Below are 18,295 nucleotides of genomic sequence, written 5' to 3'. Positions count from 1 at the left end.
GACGACCAGGGACTCATAGTTGAGCTGTAGGCAGTATCTCTTTATTCATGCAGGACGCAGCACAATCTAAGACGAGCTAAGCTAAACTCAAGGTAAAGTTCAGTACTCTAAAACTCACAATGCTGTCTTTATATATACTTCCCAAGTAGGGTGGAAATAGGATGTGACATAGAGAGGGTGGAGAGAAAAGTGACTGGTGACAATCAGAGTGTGACAAGGAGAGGATCAGGGTGTGACAAGGAGGGGGGGTGGAGCAAAAACATATCATGAAACAGTGGGGATTGAACCAATGCCCTGGAGGGAGGTGCTTGTTAACAGCGGTTATATAAATAGAATGAAGTGGTTATGTAAATAGAATAGTGTTAAGCAGGGGGGATTTAAACCAAATGAAACAGAAGGGGTCTCATGCATACCAACAATTCCCCCTTTCTTTTTAACTAATGGCCATTGCGGGGTGAACAGAAATGTATATTGTACAGGCATTTTCAAAAGAACTGGCATATGACATGGAAAACAAAATAGGTGAGCAGCAATAACCAGTGTGATGCCAAGTGGAGCTTTTCTTGCCTCAAAGGGCAAGGCCTAGCAGGCGAAAGGGCATTTCTTGCCTCTGGGAGTGCTTCTTGCCTCTGGGGGCATCTCTTGCCTCAAAGGGCGATTCCTGCCTCTGTGGGCATCTCTTGCCTCTTGGGGCGCTTCATGCCTTTGTGGGCATAACCTAATAAGGAGGGGGAGCTTTCTGCCTCTGGGACAGAGCCTGCAGGCGAGGGGACATGGTCTATAAAGTTTCAAGGCAACTGGCTGAAGTTAGTCTTTGAGAAACACAGCAGTGTGTACCAGTAAGTCCGATGGTTTCTTCAGGTCGTGCCAGGTCTCATCATTGGTTTCCGGGGACGATGTCAGAGAACCGGATCCAAATGGATTTCCAGGAATTCCATTTGAGTAGATGCTTTTTCATGTGAAGACTTTGACAGCTGAAATTCACTTACTTGTTGAACAAAACTTGTAGCAGATTAGAAGTTTACTATAATTGATAACTCCATTATAATTGGAAGTCCTTTCTAGTATGATTTTAAGGTTGTTTAAACAGTTTAAACTCAATAAAATGTGGAAAGGTAAACAGAAGAACCACGGTTAAAAGCCTCAGGCATGAGAATAATTAACATAATCATTGCACTATCTGCCCCACCCATAACTCATACAGTTTTCAGGATTAAAAGTTTCAGATTCATGTCAAGATGTAAAAGAGAAATCAAAGGAGGGAAAAAACAACTTTTTGGATTGTTTCTGGATGTCTCTAGAAATCATGGCTGCGTCCAGCATTTTTTTTTTTTAAGTCAATGTCAAACAAAAATTCAGTCATTCAAATCATTCTCTTATGAAACGCAATTTGAACCAGATTATCAAGATCTCACCATGTAGGATTAAGAATCCCCGGAGGGCGACCTAGTCCAAAAAGGTCCTCGAAATTCCATTTAGGGTGTTTCTGACTGTTCCTGCTGGATTGCTTCAGGCACCCAATTTTAAAAGCGTCTTCCCATTGAAGAAAGAATCCAATCAGGAGAGTAGAACTAACCACATGTCTCCATACTTGGGAACTGCCAGGGTACTCGAGAATGTTCTTCAAATTAGAGTAGTCCTTCTCCATGGGAAACATTCGAGAAGAAGTCCAGAAAGTTCCAGGGGAAATCCCCATGCATATCCCAAGGTCTACGATCACGGTCATAAAGAACCAAACTGTGGCCCGGAGCAAAATGTAGTCCTTTTCCTCAGGAAACATGGGAGAGGGAATCCAGAAAGTCCAAGGAGAAATCTCCGTGCATCTCCCAAGCTCTATGATCCCGGTCATAAGAAACCAAAGTTCCCGGTGAGGGAACCGAAGTGTGGCCTAGAGTAAAATGTTCCAGAGACAGAGAAACTGTCTCATAATGAAACAGTAGAGGCTTTGGCAAACCTCTTCGTAAGTAGAAGAGAAGACCATAGTGCATAGGTAGGCAAAGTCTTCACTTATCTGGGAGTTGCGCAGGTCTGGTCCCACGTTGTTGCGCCATATGTCGTTTTTGACGGGTTATGTTGTTTTCTCCGGGCTGGCTTCACGGGCAGGTAACAGACGACCAGGGACTCATAGTTGAGCTGTAGGCAGTATCTCTTTATTCATGCAGGACGCAGCACAATCTAAGCCGAGCTGAGCTGAGCTAAACTAAAGGTAAAGTACTCTAAAACTCACAATGCTGTCTTTATATATACTTGACAAGTAGGGTGGAAACAGGGTGTGACATAGAGAGGGTGGAGAGAAAAGTGACTGGTGACAATCAGAGTGTGACAAGGAGGGGGGGTGGAGCAAAAACATATCATGAAACAGTGGGGATTGAACCAATGCCCTGGAGGGAGGTGCTTGTTAACAGCGGTTATATAAATAGAATAGTGTTAAGCAGGGGGGATTTAAACCAAATGAAACAGAAGGGGTCTCATGCATACCAACAATTGGGGTGGCCTGGTAGTGACTAAGAGTCATTATTAAAGTATGCCAATAGCAAGTAAGGAGAAAAAAGATAAAAAGATACCATAAAGTACCTAATCAAATAGTTTCTGCTTACACCTAGACACCCTCCTCACCTACCTCCTATTGCCTGTTCCTCAATCACTCCTAAGCTAACCTTGTCAGACTAAGTAAAGACTACAAAAGCTGAATAAGGGTAGTTGTGGCTTCTAAGAAAGCATTAGCAACAATGGCTTCCTTCTTCCACCACCGTAGTATAGTACAGTGTACTGTACTGTACTGTACTATACTATACTAAACTATAATGTAGTTTAGTAAAGTGTAGTGTAGTGTATTATAGTGGAGTACAGTGTAGTATAATGTGGTATGGAGTAGTGTGTTATGGTATAGTATAGTGTAGTATAGTGAATTATGGTGCAGTAAAGTGTAGTGTAATGCAGTGTAGTGAAGTGTAGCATAGTGAAGTGTAGCATAGTGTAGTGCAGTGTAGTGTAGCGTAGTGCAGTGCAGTGTAGTATGGAGTAGTGTGGTATGGTATAGTATAGTGTAGTATAGTGAATTATGGTGCAGTAAAGTGTAGTGTAATGCAGTATAATGAAGTGTAGCATAGTGTAATGTAGTGCAGTGTAGTGTAGCATAGTGCAGTGCAGTGTAGCATGGAGTGGTGTGGTATGGTATGGTATAGTGTAGTATAGTGAATTATGGTGCAGTAAAGTGTAGTATAATGCAGTATAGTGAAGTGTAGCATAGTGTAGTGTAGTGCAGTGCAGTGTAGTATGTAGTAGTGTGGTATGGTATAGTATAGTGTAGTATAGTGAATTATGGTGCAGTAAAGTGTAGTGTAATGCAGTATAGTGAAGTGTAGCATAGTGTAGCGTAGTGCAGTGCAGTGTAGTATGGAGTGGTGTGGTATGGTATGGTATGGTATGGCATGGTTTAGTATAGTATAGTATAGTATAGTATAGTATAGTATAGTATAGTATAGTATAGTGTAGTATAGAATGAAGGAACATAAATTCTGAGGGTGGTCAAATGAGTTCCAATCTCAGACTTCCCTCTTTCTCTAAAAGTCTTATTGCACGTAGTTAATGTTGCTATTTTGATGACCTTGGATACACTCATCATAACCAAGATTTTAATATAAGCATCACCTGCACAAGTTTGCTTGTGTTTTCCATGTGGATTCTTTTTTTTTTTCTTAGAGGTGGGAAAAATCTGTTGACATGAGATTTGGCCTCTTTATGTGTTAAACGTGTGAAGACACGCTGCTAACTAGAGGTGCTGAGCTGAGTAGCAGAGCTCTATAACATACTCGCTTTGCATAACTGAAACTTTATAATAATGAAACAGCAATACCTGCCTCCACCCAGCCACTGGCAGTTATTTATTTATTTATTTATTTATTTTTCCAGAACAAAGTTCAGCTCTGGTTTTTGGTGGTGAGGGAGATTAAACCCAGGAGCATAGAGCCTCAGGCATGAAAGTGTTTTAGTCTTTTATTCTGCTTCCAGCCCCATTAAGTTGGATTCTATACTCTGTTGACTATTTAAATAGTCTTTTTAATTCTTTTAATATTTATTTATTTTCTCTTTTGTTGTCCTTGCTGTTTTTATTGTTGTTGTAGTTGTTATTGTTGCTGTTATTGATATAGTTGTTGTTAGGGCAGAGAAATGAAGAGAGGAGAGGAAGACAGAGAGGGAGAAAGACGGACGCCTGCAGACCTACTTCACCATCTGTGAAGCGACTCCCCTGCAGGTGGGAAGCCTGGGGCTTGAACTGGGATCCTCACGCCTGTCCTTGGGCTTCACGCCACGTGCGCTTTTCGCACTGCATTAACACCCGACTCCCTATTTAGATAGCTTATGTACATAGAACCATGTAGTTTTTTGACTGGCTTATATCACTAACCATAATGTTCTCTAGGTTTACAATTGTTGTAGGTGGTACACTTTTAGTTATTCTCTTCTTATTTATTAATTTAGTTTTATTTTTTTAGTTTTATTTTCTTTTATTCTACTTCTCCTCCTCCTCCTCCCTTTTCTCCTCCTTAAATCAGAGTAGTATTCATCTTTGGCTTATGCTGGTGTCTGGGATTCAACCTGGGACATCCAGGCCTCAAGCATACACATTTTTGGTATAAATCACTGTGCTATATTCTTTTTTTTAATTAAAATTTTTAAAAAAATATTTATTTAATTTATTTATTCCCTTTTGTTGCCCTTGTTGTTTTATTGTTGTAGCTATTATTGTGTTGTCGTTGTTGGACAGGACAGAGAGAAATGGAGAGAGGAGGGGGAAGACAGAGAGGGGGGAGAGAAAGACAGACACCTGCAGACCTGCTTCACCGCCTGTGAAGCGACTCCCCTGCAGGTGGGGAGCCGGGGTTCGAACTGGGATCCTTATGCCGGTCCTTGTGCTTTGTGCCACCTGCGCTTAACCCGCTGCGCTACAGCCCGACTCCCCTGTGCTATATTCTTGGCCCAATTTCTTTCTTTTACGTAATTGAAGAAAACTCTATTGTATGTGAGTGCCAGCTCTTATTGATTCAGCTGTTGATGGACATTTGGGTTGCTTCCACATCCCAACTGTTAGAAATATGATAAACAAGAGTTCTGTAACCAAAAATTTCATATTTTGTGTGTCCAGAAATGAAACTATGAGGCATGTGGTAGTTCTACTTTTAGTTTTTGAGATATTTCCATAGAAAATGCACTATTTTATCTTCTCAGTAGCAGTACATTAGAATTCTGATTATTTCACATCCTTGGCAACAGTTTCAATCTTATTTTCTCAAATGATAATAGTCAGCTTACTAGAGATGAGGTGACATCTCATTGTGACTTTGATTTTAATATAAAGATAAGGTGGAAATACTTTGTTTTTATAGAGTTCATCTGCATATTTCATTGGAGAAACATGAAAGTTCTTTACTAATTTTCATTGAGTTAGTAATTGTTGCTGCTGAGTTATAAGAGATTCTCACACATTTGAGATAGTAATCAATTATGAAATAGATGTTTTCAAATGTTTTCTTTCATTTTGAACATCTTGTCAATCTAATGAAGAGTCATTAGGAAATAATGCCAAATCTCACTATTTCTTTTCTTTTTTAAAAAATATTATATTCATTAATGAGAAAGATAGGAGAGAAAGAGAGAGAGAGAGAGAGAGAGAGAGAGAGAGAGAGAGAGAGAACCAAACATCACTCTGGTATATGTGCTGGCAGGGATAGAACTGGGGACCTCATGATTAAGAGTCCAATATTTTATCTCCACTATGCCACCACCCAGGCCACATCACTATTTCTTTTCTATGTAGCACTGGGCCTTTTAGCCAGAGAAATTAGAAAAGAAAAAAAAAAGGGTTATTAAAACTGGAAGTGGAAAACTGAAATTACCTCTGTATTTAGATGCAATGATCTTATATATAGAAAACCCAAATACTTTGTAGAAGGAAGAACTGCTGAGTCTGCTAGAAGAATTATCAAAGTAGCCAGATGGTAGGGCATCCAGCAGAGTAACATGCTATGGAACGTGAAGACCAGGGTTCAAGCTCCTGCTCCCTACTTGAGGGCCAGAAGCTTGATGATAAGTGGTGGAACAAAACTGCAGGTGTCTCTCTTTCTGTTTCTATCAGGATAAAAATGAAAGAAAAGGCAAAAATATGGCTGCTAGGAGAGGTAGAGGCAGGCATTTAGATGAAATAATAATCTTGCTGACAAAAAAAAAAAGTTTCAGGATATAAAATCAACATACAGAAATCACTTGTGTTTCTACAGACAAACCACAAGCTACCCAAAATATAAATATGGGAGTTCGGTGGTAGTGCAGCGGGTTAAGTGCAGGTGGTGCAAAAAGCAAGGACTGGCAGAAGGATCCCGGTTCGAACCCCCGGCTCCCCACCTGCAGGGGAGTCGCTTCCCAGGTGGTGAAGCAGGTCTGCAGGTGTCTGTCTTTCTCTCCTCCTCTCTGTCTTCCCCTCCTCTCTCCGTTTCTTTCTGTCCTATCCAACAACAAGGACATCAATAACAACAATAATAACCACAACAATAAAAACAACAAGGGCAACAAAAAGGAATCAATAAATATTTTAAAAAATACTGAAAAAATGAAAATACATAAAGCATTTCCATTTATAACAGCATCAAAATCACAATATTTATGAATTGATTCAGCCAATATGTTGAAAAACTTACATGCTGAAACTGTAAAACACTGGCAAGAGAAATTAAAGCAGACACAGTAAGTAGAAATACAGTCATGTTCATATACTGAGAGCATATTGTTTAAACGTTCACACCACTTAAAGCAATATTTAGATTCCACTAAGCCCTTACCAGCATATTAGATTTAATAGGAAGAAGCAAAACAATGTTCATTTGTGCATGGAAATCCAAAAGATTCTAAATACATAAGGCAATACCAAACAGGAGCAAACATGGTGGTACCACATGCCCTGATTTCAAAATACATTATAAATTTACAGTCCTGAAAGCAGTCTGGTACTTCCATAAAAAGAGACAGATCAACAGAACAAAAGAAAGATCCCAGAAGTATACCTATGTATATAGAATCAATTGACTTTTGCCCATAGTGTATATATATATTTATATATATGACGTATAATGGGGAAATTATAGTCTCTTCAGCAAATGTTATTGGAAAAAGTGTGGTATCTGTTATGCCCAGAAGTTCGAGTCCCCATCTCATGCAAAGAAGACCAGAATCACATGCAATAGCAAGAACCTTTATTAGGAAGCTTAAGTGTAGGCTGCTGACACCCTTCCAAACAAAGGGAGAGTCTGTGACCCCAATCATTTCTCATCCCACCTTTTTATAGTTATCACAGGGTGGGCACAGGTGGAAATACCTACACGGAACAAGGAACAATTGGCTTCGGGTCAACAGCTGTTCTCAACATTCGGGGCTTTTCCCCAACCTCACAGTATCCATATGCAGAAGATTAAAGCTGTGTTTCTGTGTTACAGCATATGTAAAAAAAGAAAAAAAAGTAAACCTCAAATTAATTAAAGTCTTACACGTAAGGCCTGAAACCAAAAGACTGCTGGAAGGCAAAGTGAAAATTAAATGCTTCTGAGCAATGCTCTTGTCAGTGAGTTTCTGGCTACGGCAGCATGGCTGCCAGTAGCAAAATACATTGTACGATTAGATCCTGACCCATAGGGTTACATCAGACTGAAATACTTCTAGGTAGGTAAGAAAGAAAGCATTACTTCTTCTTATCAGTCATGTGTCATCGGCCAAGTAGAAGATTCTGTCTGTGGCATATAGTACCTATTTCATATCTTGTAAAAAAAAAAAATGTGCCCCACTAGGGAAAGATAGAAACAGGCTGGGAGTGTGGATCAACCTGCCAACACAGATGTCCAGCAGAGAAGCAATTACAGAAGCCAGAACTCCCACCTTCTGCTCCCCATAATGATCCTGGGTCCATACTCCCAGAGGGATAAAATATAGGGGAACTTCCAGTGGAGGAGATGAGATGCAGAACTCTGGTGGTGGGAATTATGTGGAATTGTACCCCTCTTATCCAACAGACTTGTCGTCATTCATGACTAAATCCATTAAAAAAAAAAAAACCCAAAAGTAAGAGAGTTAATATACATAAAGTTTCTAGAGGAGTGTCTGGCTTATAGGAAGGATTGAATATTTGTGATTATCACAGAAGGGAGCTATGTGGTCAAATTTTACCACCGAAAATTCTGATCACTGCCCCATAGGCTATTAAACAAGCAGAAGGAATGGACTTTAATTACAAAGTAATCCTTCCATCTCCCTGAGTGAATGAACCAACATCCCGGAATCCCTAACCAAACAGTATACAGACATCTGGAATTCCTCAGGCTAACATGTGAGATTTGGGGAAAGTCACGGTTTCCCTGGTCAGTTAAGTTGTAGTAAGGGACAAATAAGAACCAGCTGTAGGTACAGTGTAACAGCTTGGATGAAGTGGATTATGTCTAGAAGTCTGTCCCCAAGCCTGAAAGTATTTGAGCTGATTCAAGGAGAGGCTGACAACTAGTAGCTTTTTGGTAAATGTTTAGTAACTGGCTCTTTAGGAGAAAGGAAAACCCAATGTATAAGTAGTATTTCCCAATTAAAAAAAATTTTTTTTTTTAAGAAAGGATTAATTAACAAAACCATAGGGAAGGAGGGGTACAACTCCACACAATTCCCACCACCCGATCTCCATATCCCACCCCCTCTCCTGATAGCTTTCCCATTCTCTATCCCTCTGGGAGCATGGACCCACGGTGATTGAGGGTTGCAGAAGGTAGAAGGTCTGGCTTCTGTAATTGCTTCCCCGCTCAACATGGGCGTTGACTGGTCGGTCCATACTCCCAGCCTGCCTCTCTCTTTCCCTAATAGGGTGGGTCTCTGGGGAAGCGGAGTTCCAGGACACATTGGTGGGGTCTTCAATCCAAGGAAGCCTGGCTAGCATCCTGATGGCATCTGGAACCTGGTGACTGAAAAGAGAGTTAACATACAAAGCCAAAGAAATTGTTGAGCAATCATGGACCCAAAGCTTGGAATAGTGGAGAGGAAGTGTTAGGGAGGTACTCACTGCAAACTCTAGTGTACTTCTGCTTTCAGGTATATATTTTGCTGTAGTTTATGGATATGTGTGAACATAAGCTCTCTCTCACAGAAACTGGTGTATATCTAGATTTTGGGACTTTGTTAGAAAGTGAACCACCTGAGATGAAACTGAATCTTTTTAATATATAGGCTGTGTATTTGATATGTGGATTCTCTCAAAAGCCTAGACCAAGTAGATCAGAAGCATCCAATAGCACAGCTATATACAAGATACTGGGTACTGTACAGCAAACCATAACAAAAGGACTTTTCAGAGTTAACCCAATTACCAAATAATGTGATGATAACATTAACTATCGATTGTCTTTTTGAACCCTAAGACAGCAGGAACCTCACATCTCCACTATAGAGCCCCTACTTCCCCCAGTCCTGGAGCCCTTGGATAGGGCCCACTTTCCCGTATGCCTCTCCCAATCCATACCAAATAATATTGCATCTGCCGATCACAACCTAACCAACGCAACGATTGCCACCTCAACATGCTTCACTTCAGACTGTGTCCAGAGACTTCACGTGTGGAATGACAACCCTTCAGCTTCATTACTCGAGTGAGACCTTTCCTTTTATATTATTTCCCAATTTTTATGGTGTGAACCTTCCCAATGTGGCTGACTTCAAGCTAGCTATATTGTGTCATTTAGCATGAAGTTGGGAATAATTTAAATACAATCAAATTTCATGAACTTATAAAAATAGTCTCTGGAATACCATTCCCTGGATCCGTTTTTGGGGATTTTCAGTTAATCAGTATCCCTATGAAATACTAAAACTTTGGTTTCCTCATCTTGGCATTTACTAGAACAAAGTCACTCTGTGGTTCTCAGTTGTAGGAATGAATCTTTATTATCTCCAAATTTTCTGAAAAAAAAAAGTGAAATAGCTTTATAGTATAAAGAAAATAGAAGGGGGAAAGATGAAAGACAAAGGTGTCGCCATGCCCATCATCAGATGACTGGCTAAAGAAATTATGGGGGGAGTCGGGCTGTAGCGCAGCAGGTTAAGCGCAGGTGGCGCAAAGCACAAGGACCAGCATAAGGATCCTGGTTCGAACCCCGGCTCCCCACCTGCAGGGGAGTCGCTTCACAGGCGGTGAAGCAGGTCTGCAGGTGTCTATCTTTCTCTCCTCCTCTCTATCTTCCCCTCCTCTCTCCATTTCTCTCTGTCATATCCAACAACAACAATAATAATAACTACAACAATAAAACAACAAGAGCAACAAAAGGGAATAAATAAATAAAATAAATATTTAAAAAAAAAGAAGAAGAAATTATGGGATACATATATTCCATGAAATACTACTCTGCAATAAAAAATATATATTATTATGTTCTTTGGGACAAAATGGATAGATCTGGAAGTGATTATGTTTAACAAAATAAATAAATAGAGGAAAGACAACTACCAGATGGTTTCACTCATATGTGTTATCTAGAGATCTGATTTACATGAATTGCCCCCCCCAAAAAAAAACAGAAGCAAAAAAATTGTTCGTAAGACTTATGAGAACTGGGGGGGGGGAGCAGGTGGTGGTGCAACAGGTTAAGTGCACACATTACTGTGCACAAGGTTCAAGCTGCTGGTCCCCACCTGCAGAAGGAAAGCTTTGCAAGTGGTGAAGCAGTATTGCAGGTGTCTCTCTATCTCTCCCCCTAGCTATCTCTTCTCTGCCCTCTTTCTCTCTGTCTCTATCCAATAATAAAAAATAATTTTTAAAGAAACAATTAAAAAATACTTATAAGAACTGGGGCCGGGTGGTGGCACACCTAGTCCAGTACACGTTTTTGCTCAGTTAGCAGGATTCCCACCCCTGGTCCCTACGTGCATGAGGAAAGTTTCACTAGTGGTGAAGCAGGGATGCAGGTGTCTCTCTGTCTCTCCCTCTCTATCTCTCATTCCCCTCCCTGTTTCTGGCTGTTTCTAGCCAATAAATAAATACAGATCATTAAAAAATTTAAAAAAAGACTTATGAGATCCATGGTGTTTAAATTTGAAAGGTTGGAGTGTGGAGATAAGGAACTTTGGTGGAGGTGTAATATGGAACTATGCATTGTAATCCTAAAATTTTGTAGCAAACTACTAATAACAAATAAAAAAAAATAGGAGTCAGGACAATGGAGCACTAGGTTAAGTGCATATATCACCATACATGAGGATTGAGTTTGAGACCCACTTCTCACCTGCAGGGGTGGGGTGGGGTGGTTCATGAGCGGTGAACCAGATCTGCAGGTATCTGTCTTTCTCTCTCATTATCTCCCCTCCCCTCTCAATTTCTCTGTTGTGTTAGATAAAAATAGAAAGAAAAATGTCTGAAAAGACATGCCCAGGAGGAGCTGTGAATACACTGGGCAGGCACCAAGCACCAGAGATAGCCCTAGCAGTGATAAATAAGCAAATAAAATGCATTTAAAAGAATGGATTATCAGATATGGTCACACAGAAGAGTATAAGTCATGCTCCTGATCCAGTTTCCACCCAGTCACCACAGTTTCAGATGGGGTTGTGGATACCGAAGGTGAGTAACTCTTCCTCTGTTCTGTAAGCAAAAGAACCCTTTGGCAAGGGTTGGGGCCAACCAACCAGTAGAAAACGCTACTCAGAATGTTAGAAACAGCACAAAGTTTCATTAGGTGGCAGGTTGTTGTTTGGCCCACACCTAGGGAAGTGTGGGCATTTCCCCAGCATACTACCCACATCTCTCTTCTGTTCTCTGTGGTTCTGGTGGTGCTGTATTCTCTGTTGGTTCTAGTCTAAAGCCAATGATCTAGTCAGAAGGTTTAAAGTTAGTCAGTGACACTTCTTTGTATTGCTGGAAGAAAACATCTTCAGGGGCCAGGGTGGTAGCACAGCAGGTTAAGTGCACATGGCATCAATCACAAGGACCAGCCAAGGATCCTGGTTTGAGCCTCCAGCTCCCCACCTGCAGGGTAGCTGGCTCACAGGCTGTGAAGCAGGTCTGCAGGTATCTTTCTCTCCCCCTCTCTGTCTTCCTCTCCTCTCTTAATTTCTCTCTTTCCTATCCAACAACAACAACAATGACAACAATAACAACAAGGGCAATGAAATGTGAAAAAATGGCCTCTAAGAGCAGTGGATCTGTAGTTCAGGCACCCAGCCCCAGAGATAACTGAAGGCTAAAAAAAGAGAAAGAAAGAAAGAAAGAAAGAAAGGAAAAAGAAAGAAAAGAAAACATCTTTAGTCTGCTGGAGTCTGTTTAGAAAATGACTCATAGGTCAGTAAGCTAGCTCACCTGGGAAGGTGCCTGCATTGGCGTGCATCTGACCCAGGCTTGAGACACAGGCCCCAACACATGGGGGGAGTCTCTGTGTCATGATGTCTCTTTGTCTCTCTCCCTACATCTCTTTAGCTGATAAAAAGGAAAAAAGACAAGCTTAGAGCAGTAAAGAAACAACAATGAAGGGGCCAGGTGGTGGGGGGCAGTTAAGTGCACGTGTTACAATGTGCAGGGACCCCTGCTCAAGCACCTGGTCCCCACCTGAAGGGGGAAAGCTTCACAATTGGTGAAGCAGTGCCGCAGATATCTATCTGTCTCTCTCCCTATTTGTCTCCCCATTTTCTCTCAATTTCTGACTGTCTCTATCCAATAAATAAATAAAGATAATAGAAATATAAAAATAGCAGTGAGGAAAGAAAAATGAGGAAAGAAAGAAAAGAAATAAGGGAAAGACAAAGGAGAGAAAGAAAATGAAAAGAAAAAAGTTTCTGAATAAGGAGCTATAAGAGAGGAGTATCAGTCAAGAGGAGAGAGAAGCTGAGTTATGAGAACTTATTCCAGACCTTAGATCCCAGGGTCAGTGAGCTAGTTCATGAATGATGCAGTTCTGCCATGTGTAACCCAGATTCTTGATCCCAGGACACCTTTTGGAAGCACTGTAATAGGGTGGAGGGAGGGTTTGTCCTGTGAGGACTCTCTTCCTCTGTATTTGTGAAAACAAGAATTAGCCTGGATTGGAGACGCCTCAGTTGACAACAACATCAAATAATCACCCCAGACTCTCCTCTCTTTGAGTTATATATGTAGTCAGTTGATTCCTCATACTGATCCCCACTCCTTCTTAAAAGATGCTTTAAAAGAGCAGAGGAAAGGTCTGTTTCCTGCGATGAAGAAGGTTCTGTCTAAAGCAATAGGACCCAGATTGCCTAAGCTATCTGAATAAAGATGATTTTAATTGCATTCATGACACCTTTTCTCTGAACCTTGTGAGGTGCTTCACAAATAAGCACCCCCCCATCAACTTATAAGAGAGAGATAATTATCCCCAGCACAACTGCAATCAGTGTAGCTCTATTATGTTGAGTGGCTTGGCTCAGGTCAAATTGCTTGCAAGTAGTGGAGTAGGAATTCGTACCCACTTCTGCTTCCAACAGATTCTGTGGGCTTCTCACTCTATTTCACCACCTGTCCTGAAGAGAGAGAGAGGCTGAATCTATATGATGACAAAGTCGAGCCAGAGTACACAGTTTATTTAAAGACCCCAATTAATCCCTGAGAGAACCCAGCCACCAAGAGAAGCATTGAGGAAAGAAGTTACTGTTATGGAAGAGAAAAAGAGTGTGAGGCAACAAAGAAGCAAAAATAGTATAAGAGGAAAACAAGTGCGCCTGTAAAAGATCAGAAACCTAGGCAGTAGGAAAGGGTGTTAGCTATGGCCTAAGTTGTAATTCATATCCCTGAGTTCTTGTTGGCGTGTGTAATAGATAAAAGCCGGAACTAATTTGTTACAAGCTACAGTAATGTGGTGCCCGAGGTGGTGGGTCTAGCTGAGTTTCAGGGTTTTTTGCTTGTGGAAACCAAGATCGTAGGCTTCTCAGTCTTACTTTCACTAATTTCTGCTTTCTGCTTTACTGCCTATAGGTAGATTGTTCCCCCAGTCCAAAATCAATTCGCAGATGCTAGCTATCCCAGCTCTTTCTGGTCTCATGTTTCACAGAAATGAAGTCCCCCATATGGGCAGATTTCCTGCCTCACTTCTCACTTCTGATTTTCTCAGGAGAAAGCAGTTGGCTGACTGGTGGAGTCAGCTGCCCACTCCAGTGCACTCATCTCTGTATTTCCTTTTTCTTTACTTTTTTTTCTTGCTTCCAGGGTTATTTCTGGGGCTCGGTGCCTGCACCATGAATCCACTGCTCCTGGAGGCTATTTTTCCCCCTTTTGTTGACTTATTTTATCATTGTTGTTGATATTATTGTTGTTGTTATTGATGTCATTGTTGTTGGATAGGACAGAGAGAAATGGAGACAGACAGGGAGACAGAGAGGGGGAGAGAAAGATAGATAACTGTAGACTTGATTCACCCCCCATGAAGTGACCATCCTGCACATGGGGAGTCCAGGACTTGAACCCAGGTCCTTATGCCGGTCCTTGCACTTTGAGCTACCTATGCTTAACCCAGTGTGCTACCAGCCGACTCCCAGCCCTGTATTTCTTTTTCTTTTTTCTTTATTTTCGAAAAAAGGAAACATTAACAAAACCACAGGATAGGAGAGGTACAACTCCACACAATTCCCACCACCAGATCTCTATATCCCCACCCCTCCCCTGATAGCTTTCCAATTCTTTATCCCTCTGGGAGTATGGACCCAAGGTCAGTATGGGATGCAGAAGGTAGAAGGTCTGGTTTCTGTAACTGCTTCCCTGCTGAACATGGGTGTTGACTGGTGGATCCATACTCTCAGCCTGCCTCTCTCTTTCCCTAGTGGGGTGGGGCTCTGGGGAAGCAGAGCTCCAGGACACATTGGTGGGGTTGTCTGTCCAGGCAAGTGTGGTTGGCATCAGACTGGCATCTGGAACCTGGTGGCCGAAAAGAGAGTTAACATACAAAACCAAACAAATTGTTGAGCAATCATGGACCTAAAGGCTGGAATAGTGCAGATGAAGTGTTGGGGGCTACTCACTGCAGACTATTGTGTACTTTTGCTTTCAGGTATATATTTTGCCCTAGTTTATGGATACATGTGAACATATGCTCTATCTCAGGGGACCTGGTCTATATCTAGGTTTTGGGACTTTGTTAGAAAGTGAACCATCTGGAATGGAATTAGAGAATACTATGAAAGGAAAGGTCTCACCGGAGTGATGAAGGTGAAAGGTTGTCATTCCATACCTGAAGTCTCTGGACACAGTCTGAAGTGAAGCATGCTGAGGTGGCACTTGTTGCGCTGATTAAGTGGGATCAGCTGATGCAATGTTATTTGGTGTGAATTGAGAGAAGCATGCAGGAAAGTGGGCCCCACCCTAAGGTTACAGGACTGGGGGAAATATAGGCTCTATAGTGGAAATGTTTCCTGCTGTCTTAGGGTTCAAGAAGACAATAGATAATTATTGTTATCATCACATTATTTGGTAATTGGGTTAACTTTGAAAAGTCCCTTTGTTAGGATTTGCTGTATAGTACCCAGCATCTTGCATATAGTTGTGCCACAGGTTGCTTCTGTTCTCCCTGGTTCTCTCCCTTATTAGAGAAATGCAAATAAAGTCAACATTGAGATACCACCTCACCCCTGTGAGAATGGCATATATCAAAAAGGACAGCAGCAACAAATGCTGGAGTGGCTGTGGGGACAGAGAAACCCTTCTGCACTGCTGGTGAGAATGTTAATTGGCCCAACCTCTCTGGAGAGCAGTCTGGAGAACTCTAATCTCATAAGGCTAGACATGGACCTTCCATATGACCCAATAATTCCTCTCCTGGGGTTATACCCCAAGGACTCCATAACACCCAACCAAAAAGAGGTGTGTTCTCCTATGTTCATAGCAGCACAATTCATAATAGCTAACACCTGGAAGCAACCCAGGTGCCCAACAACAGATGAGTGGCTGAGAAAGCTGGGGTATATATACACAATGGAATACGATGCAGCTATTAAGAACAATGAACCAGCCTTCTCTGACCCATCTTGGATGGAGCTAGAAGGAATTATGTTAAGTGAGCTAATTCAGAAAGATAAAGATGAGTATGGGATGTCCCCACTCATCAACAGAAGTTGAGAAAGAAGAACAGAAAGGGAAACTAAAAGCAGGATTTGACTAAATCTGGAGTAGAGCAACAAAGTAAAAATCCTCAAACTTTTTAAAGCACAGACCGATTCTTTTTAATATATAGGTTGAGTCTTTGATATGTTGACTCTCTCAAAAACCAGCCTTGTGTTTCTATGGAGAAGTTAAGCCATGGAAACTGGGAACCTACATGGGGAGGGGAGAACTCTGTGATGTACTGCCCAGGTGGCCATCTTGAATTGAAAGCATTTCACTTCATCTGGCTTTCTTTCTTTCTTTCTTTCTTTCTTTCTTTCTTTCTTTCTTTCTTTCTTTCTTTCTTTTTCATTTTCTCTTTCTTTTTTCTTTACCCTATTCTTCCTATCCTTTTTCTTCTTCTTTTTGCCTCCATGGTTATCCTTGGGGCTCAGTGCTGCCACTATGAACATGCTGTACCTGGCGATCATTTTTTCCCCATTTTATTGGATTGGGTGGAGAGAAATTGAGAGAGGAGGAAGAGATGGAGAGGGAGAAAGATAGAGACCTGCAGGCATGGTTTACTGCTTGCAAAGCATCCACCCTGAAAGTGGGGAGCTTGGGCCTTGATCCTGGATCCTTGCACTTAGTGCTATGTACACTTAACTCGGTGAACCATACACTTATTTGTATTAATATTTTATTTTTCATTTTTTGGATAAAAACAGAGAAAAACTGAAAGGGGAAGGAGTGATAAAGAGTAAAGAGAGACAAATGCAGCACTGCTTCAATCTTCTTGAAGGTTTTCCCCTGTAGGTGGGGACTGGGGCTTGAACCAGTGTCCTTGTGCATCATAATATGCGTGCTCTACTAGCTGCACCACCACTGACTCTTGGCATCAGCTTTTTCCTAACAGAAGTCCCTCATCCCCAAACCAAGATAGTGCTATAGTTCCTGTGAGCTGGATTAGGCCATGATGGGACTTTTATCACAATTGCTCTCCTCATTTCTATATCTTCCCTTGTTAGCCTACAAAATCATTCATTGCTAAAAGAATGATCTTTGTAATTGAGGAAATATTCTCTCAGATATATCATTTAACATCTCTTCCAGGTATATGCGAGCTCACCTCACCCACCACCAGTGCCTTGGGTCCTCTCAACACTGTAGCCTCAACCCTCCTCCCTGAGTGGCCTCATGACTTCAGGTGTAGGCCAAGGGTTTATACATGCTTCACTCTGTTTAAGCCTTTGTTTTGTGTTCTTAATCCCACACATGACTGAGACTATTTGATATTTATCCATCCCCTCTGAATTCTAGCCCTCAGCTCCATGCCCTCCAGTAACATGTATATTGTAGCCATTTGCAAAACCTCATTTTATTTCCCTTAAAGCTGAGTGATACTCCATAGTGCATTTGTACTAAAACTGCTTTATCTATGCAGTGAAAGATCACTCATGAGAAAATATCCTGAATTCAAATTTCTGTCTAAATTTATTTCCTGGAGAACCTAATTTGAAGAATTTCCAAAGCAAGAGGACACTGCATGGAGATCTTGAAATTGAATGAGCCAGTACTTCTCTGGAGATGAGAACTCCGTCCCTAGAGACTTGGGGAAACAGACACACCCAAGTGCTGGATAAAAAGGACACTTAAAAAATATTAGTGATTAGGGGAGTCCTGCTGTAGCGCAGCTGGTTAAGCACACATGGCACAAAGCGCAAGGACCAACTTAAGGATTCTGGTTTGAGCCCCTGGCTCCCCACCTGTATGGGAGTCGCTTCATAAGCAGTGAAACAGGTCTGAAGGTGTCTATCTTTCTCTCCCCCTCTCTGTCTTCCCCTCCTCTCTCTATTTCTCTCTGTCCTATCTGACATCAATAACATCAATATCTACAACAATAAAACAACAAGGGCAACAAAGGGAATAAATAAATTTATATATATATATATATATATATATTAGTGATTTAATATTGATTTGCAAAATTACAAAATAACAAGGATACAACTGCACACTGTTCCCAATACCAGACTTCCAGATTCCTCAATCCCTCCATTATATTGTACAAAAGTTATCATAAATTTGAAGACATGGGCTAACTACTATTTCTACGATTATCTGTCTATCTTTGCCCCCTTTTTCCTATGGTCCCACCTTCTCTTCTTTTCCATGTCACACATACATTTATTACTACTTCCAAAT

This window comes from Erinaceus europaeus, chromosome 1 (assembly GCF_950295315.1).
Source record: "Erinaceus europaeus chromosome 1, mEriEur2.1, whole genome shotgun sequence".
Lineage (NCBI taxonomy): Eukaryota > Metazoa > Chordata > Mammalia > Eulipotyphla > Erinaceidae > Erinaceus > Erinaceus europaeus.
The sequence above is the reverse complement of the archived record's forward strand: the minus strand, read 5'-3'. Positions refer to the sequence as shown.